Genomic DNA, 6,537 nt, shown 5'->3' on the forward strand with positions numbered 1-6,537 from the left:
AAATGTTAGATATTATTGCAAAGAGTTATTGGTTTCCAAACGCCAAGGAGAAGTATGTAAGCCATATAAATAACTGCCTAAAATGTGAAGCATTTTCCCCCAACACAGGTAAAGAAGGACTTTTACATTCAAATCCAAAAGGTAACAAGCCCTTTGAACTTATCCACATTGACCATTATGGACCAGTCGATTCGGGAAAATCAAAGAAACATATATTTGTCGTCGTTGACGGTTTTTCTAAGTGTGTACGTTTATATACCATTAAGACAACAAATACCCGAGAAGTTATCATAGCCCTTAAGGATTATTTTTGAGCATACAGCAAGCCCAAGTGCATTATTTCAGATAAAGGAAGCTGTTTCACTTCCAAAGAGTGTGACGATTTTATGTTAGAGTTTGATATTAAGCATATGAAAATAGCAACAGGATCATCTCAAGCAATGGACAGGTAGAAAGAATAAACAGAAGTCTTGGAGCAATGATAGCCAAACTGGTAGAGCCAGAGAAAGGTATATACTGGGACTTAGTAATAGATAAAGTAGAGCATGTGCTAAATAACACCCAACATCGAAGTATTAAACAAAGTCCAAGCAAAATGTTATTCGGCTTAGAGCAAAGGGGAAAAGTAGTAGTCGAATTAAAAGAAAAGCTCGAAGAATTAAATAATGCACCAGAAGACAGAGACCTGGAAATCGTTAGAATCAAAGCAGAAAAATGTCAAGAAAAAGCACAAGCATACAACAAACTGCAATATGATAAAAAAGCTAGAAAACCGTCGTGGTATAAAAAAGGCGATTACGTTATACTCAAGAATTTCGATAGCACAACTGGCGTCTCTAGAAAGTTAATTCCGAAGAACAAGGGCCCGTATGTAATTTCAAAAGTACTAAGGAATGACAAATTTTTGTTAAAAGATGTTGAAGGATTCCAGGTATCACGCAACCAAGGTGTATGGAGCATAAATAATATTAAGCACTGGGTAGGTTCCAAAAAGATATAAAAAAAATCTAGATAAAATATGTTAAAAAAAATAATTATCATTACTTATAAGGAAAATGAATAAGAACTGCAACACATTTTGTAAATAAATAAACTTTAATTGATGTTCACAGTGATCAGGGGATCAAACAGTCAGGATGGCCGAGTTGCAGTAGGACATATACTGACATGGCCCACTGTACGACATATGATGTAATATATTAATACCACACCCACTGTACTGTAGAATAAGCGGGAAACCTAGTTTAAATTAACTGTAAACGTTATATTGTCATCCCTTTCTACCGAGTACTGCAGCATAAGAGATCGGAGATACGTATACCTGCCTCGCTCACACAGATGAGCGAGAAGAGGGAAGAGGGAGAATCGTTGCGGCACTCTGTGATATACGTTCAGGAAAAGCGGTTGTGAAATTACGAAATAGAGAGCTATCGCCGGAGTACTTTTATTGCCTATTACAAAAGGGTTATGGTTTCATTCTCAAGCCCTATAGTTAAGGGAAAGGAATTAAGAAGCGATAAAACAAATTTCTCTATTACCCAATAGACCACTATCAAATATCGATATTATACATTTTGCTAAGAAATTTATTCCACATTTTAGAGGGGTGTCGGGTGCGTGCTATAATAAACCTAGATAGATCACAATCAAGTGGAACACATTGGGTTGCATATATTTTGGAAATCTTTAGCCACCTAGAGAAGTTGTGAAATACTTGGGATATAAAATACAATACAATTACGATAGAGTTCAAGACTTTGATACATACAACTGTGGACACCTGTGCCTCGCTTTTCTACTTTCTTTCGTAGAAGATGTGGAGTCAAAACCAGTATATTTAAATGGTTAATTTACATTTGGGGGGTTGAAAATCAATGTATGGCTACGTGTATGTGTAAACTCTGTATAGTATAAGAAGTGGACCTGCACGCGTTCAAATTCACAGTCTAAGTTTTTACATCACATCGAACGTCGTCTAAAGGGCAAAAATTGATCATTCTTGGCAAAAAACTATAACAGCTCATAACAGGTCCTAACAGCTCATAACAGTAAGTGACCAGCTTATAACAATTAGTAAACAACTAGTAAACAGCTACTAAACAGATAGTAACCATCGAATAATGGATGATATCATCAATGAAATGGTTGATGGAAAATTTAATATTCGTAAAGGTAATGACAATTTGTATTAAAAAACAAGGAAGAACGCTATAGTCTACCTCGACTATCAGATACCCGTTACTCAGCTAAATAGAGATATGCTAGCAGCAAAGCGAGATTAAAATGCGCCACCTACCGGCGGTATACAGATTTAAGCGTTATGGGCGTTAGAGTGGGCGTGGCAAATTTTTTTTTGGACCAATCGATAGGTAATGACGCGACCAATACATTTTAGTTAAATCTTTTATCTAGCATAAAAATTGTGGGCGTCACAGGTTTTCGCGGTTTGAGGACGTTAAAGTGGGCGTGGCAAACTTTTTTTTGGTCAATCGATAGGTATTGATGAGAACAATACATTTCAGTTAAAATTTTAATTGTATCATCAAAACTGTTGAAACAAACTTGCGCTGCGCAGGAATCTCAGGAATCTGCATGCCTAATCCCAGTATTGTAGCTTGTATAGTTTCCGAGATCTCAGCGTTCATACGGACAGACGGACAGACGGACAGACGGACATGGCTAGTGATCCTGATCAAGAATATATATACTTTGTGGGGTCGGAAACGCTTCCTTCTGCCTGTTACATACTTTCCGACGAATCTAGTATACCCTTTTACTCTACGAGTAACGGGTATAATAAGTCAATTATCATTTAAAAGATTGAGATTTTAATAAGAATATAATAGATATAAATATATAATTAAGTGAAACTTGAAACCCCATTACTGGACCCTCACATCTAGTTGTTAAGGAAAATAAAAACAAAAGATTTCTAATGTAAAAGATAATATAAAAGTAAAGCGTGAATTGAAGCAAATTAAAAACTACGATGATGATGAGAGAGAGCTTGACGATTTCTACTTAACAACTAATGAGAAAGATCTGCAGTCTAATCGAATTATAACTCCACCAAGGTTTTTCGATGATAATGATTCCTATAATGCATTTTTTTCACAGGCGAATATAGAGGAAGACATAGAGATGAGAAAAAGGAGACGGAAAAGAGTTAAGAAGAAGGAACAACACATTTACCAATGTACACAGGAGATCTGACTCCTGGTGTGTACTCTCTATTTTTTCTTAGTAAACCTGAAAACTATGATGATCAAGATTTGAAAATCTATAAACAAATTATTTTAGAAACGAATGTACATAGAGTAGGCTTTAATCCTAATGACAGAATCAAGGGTACACGAGCATACAAATTTAGCCATATAAATAAGAAGTTGATAGACAAAGATTTCAGTCCTACAACGTCTACTCCACTTCGCTTAAAAACAGGTTTTGATTACATGACTCTTTAGAAATCAAATCCAAACTATTTATATTGGAATGATGTAATGGAGTTAGTCGAACGATTGAAAATTTTAGTAGCATCAAAAGGAGCGGGTAACACCAGTCACAATAATGAAATTTGTTCAATATTAGAGGAATTGCGTGAGGAAAGGATTAAATTAATTAATTAATGAGTTTAAATAGGAAGGGCAAATATGTTTTACATTTATAAACATCATGTCGACATCTGTCGACAAGTTTGGATATTTTTCTGTTGATTTGAAAAGACGTGTTAAGACTACTGAGGGATTATTCATCGATGAGGACGGTAATCTAAATGCTCAAAATAAACTTATTAAAAACGGAACTAAACTAAAAAGGCCTTTTCAAAATCGAATGATGGATTTTCGAAATATGCTTGGGGTGATGCATTAAAATCATAAAATTCCGATTATGTATTACACAATTTTTCTTATATCCCAGGCCAGCAATTACTTTTTTTACCTTATCGTTTATTGAGGTCAGACAATTTGACGGACATATGGAAGATCAATATGAAGATCATGTAAATGGAACGGATATATTAAGTTCACTTCCAAAAAATAACTGTATTTGCTATCAATTGGAATATTATGAATATCAAAATTGCCTATGTCTGTGGTAGACATCCACTTAAATTCTTTATATGGTAAAGGTTGTGACATTGCCCAACCATACAAGTTATTCGCATCCACATACATTAAAAATGAAGACTCCTTCGAGGAATCATAATCTGACAAATATTTATTATTTGCTTTTGTATATCTATAACAACATTGAACTAAACCACCTCGAATGCTACTTAAATCTATACATATTTATATCTGTCAGCGATTCAAGTTGAATATTTGTAGTTTTCAACATTGCCTCCCAAGATAGACCTGGTGTCGTAAAATACTGAGCTGGGTCAAGTGAATTAATTTGCATACAAATTTTTCGGAAGTTTTCAAAAATGTTGGTTAAAAGGAATACATCAGTTTTCAAATAAAATTCTAAGTAATCTTTAAGAGTGGAACATGAGAAATGAGACCCATTCCCTTTCCGTTAAATTACTATAGAATGCTTCCCTTGATGGGAGGAAAGTTTCCTCGAGTATACTAGCGGAATCTAAATATGCATAGGGAAATATACCCTTCTTACGCATTAGTCGAAATTCTATATCATTACTGAAAAATGATTTTACAGTGTTAAACTGATCATCAACTAAATTAGAAGCTAGGGTATCTCATCTTGATGGCATAAATCTATATGTATAGAGAAAACGAATTTCAAAACTATTTCCACATTAACTTTTTATTTTTTTTGGGACAGAAATATAGTTTTCCTTATTTATTGGTATTACGGTAATTTCACCGGGAATATAATTAATAAATGACCTAATAAATGACAGTCGTATTTCGAAAAATTATGAAAAAATACTGGAATAAATTAGTTTACTTTATAATCCAAGTTACATTTAGAGTGGGCTGCACCTCTAAAGCGACCTGTGAAATGACAATGATCTCTAATCCTATCAGTACCTTTCTGAAAAATAGAACAATTCAATGAGTTATCATATATTTGTTGGTCATCCAAAGTCATTCTCATACGAACTATTTTGTTTAAGTACTCATCACTCAATTTAGTTAAAATTTTTGTCAATTAGCTTACAAAACTTATTCCTGAATTTTTTCCGGTTACTAAAACAAATTTATCTAGCCTAGAATTAAACACACTTTATATAATAAGCATATGATATTGGAAAATGTTCATTAATATTAAATAATTTGGGGCTCACTTCAAGATTTTTCGGTCCCAGAATGCATTCAAGACCCGCGTAGACAACGAATGGAACTTGAAGTTGATGTTGAACTTGGGTAAATTCCAATGTATTATTCTGGGGGTGCGGCATCTTTGAGACCTTCCTAAAACAGAGCGTTTTGTGTTTCCATGCAGCTTCCTCAGTTTTGGAAAAATTTAAACATACAATGCAGAAATATTGCCCCCTCTTCTGATTTCCTCTTTGAGCAGTCATTAGTCTTTGAAACAGAAATATATACAAACTGTTTATTTGCTTAAAAGAGATAAAAATGAAATAATTTACCTTGAAATATTTTTAATGTACATACATATAATGTCCATTTCTACCGTCTTACAAAAACAACATATTGATATGAAAAGGTTTTTCCACTTCCCATTGAATCCAAAATCGTTTAAGCTCATAGAGTATTATTTTTTAAGAAATGTTTTATACATTTTATTTCTAGGGGGAAAGTCAACCCTGTGAAATCTAATTTTATTTTATCACTTAAACGAATTGTCTTTAGCTGTTTGTCAATATTATATGTTAACAATTTTTAAGGCCGAAATCAAGGCCCATTTAAAACAATATTGATCATTTTCGTTACAAACGCTAACTATTGCTTTTTTCGTTAAAAGGAACGAGGTAGTGGTATGAAAGATGAACCAGCCATCGGTGTATAATGATTCACATTCATTTCCAAGCGAATCAATTTTATAAGAGACCATCCACTGTCTCTCTCTTGAAATTCTTGTGTTTTTTAAGTTATTTCAATGGTATGTTCATGGAAGATACATTCTAAGTCAGAATCTTTATTCATGATCGTCATTTTACTTTGAAAACTTTTCATTTCGATTTCTTCAAATTCATCTTTAAAAAGTATATACTTTGCCAACAGTTCAAAGATTACTTTTGCTGAAGTATAACTTTCTAATAGAATGCTGAGATGAGGTAGCAGTGACAATCCAGCTTCACTAAAAAAATTCTCAGGTATAATACGTACATGTTATGCAGTATTCCTCCCTTAAATCCCTCAGAAATTTTTTTGACTCTTCCGTCAAGGGGTTGAATTACGTTTCGCTTATGCAACTCCGAACGGACATGATTTGCCCACTTATTCTTTTGCAAGAAACACTTGCAGGACTGACAAAACTGATTTTGGCTATTCATTTTATTTTATTCTTTTTGTTTAAATTCTTTATTCACGATAAATTTTTCACTTTTACTTATCAGATCAGATTATTTTTTATACACACCATTATACTCAGGTAGCCAATAGGGGA

The sequence above is a fragment of the Drosophila suzukii genome, unplaced genomic scaffold, assembly GCF_043229965.1.
Source record: "Drosophila suzukii unplaced genomic scaffold, CBGP_Dsuzu_IsoJpt1.0 scf_7, whole genome shotgun sequence".
Classification (NCBI taxonomy): Eukaryota; Metazoa; Arthropoda; class Insecta; order Diptera; family Drosophilidae; genus Drosophila; species Drosophila suzukii.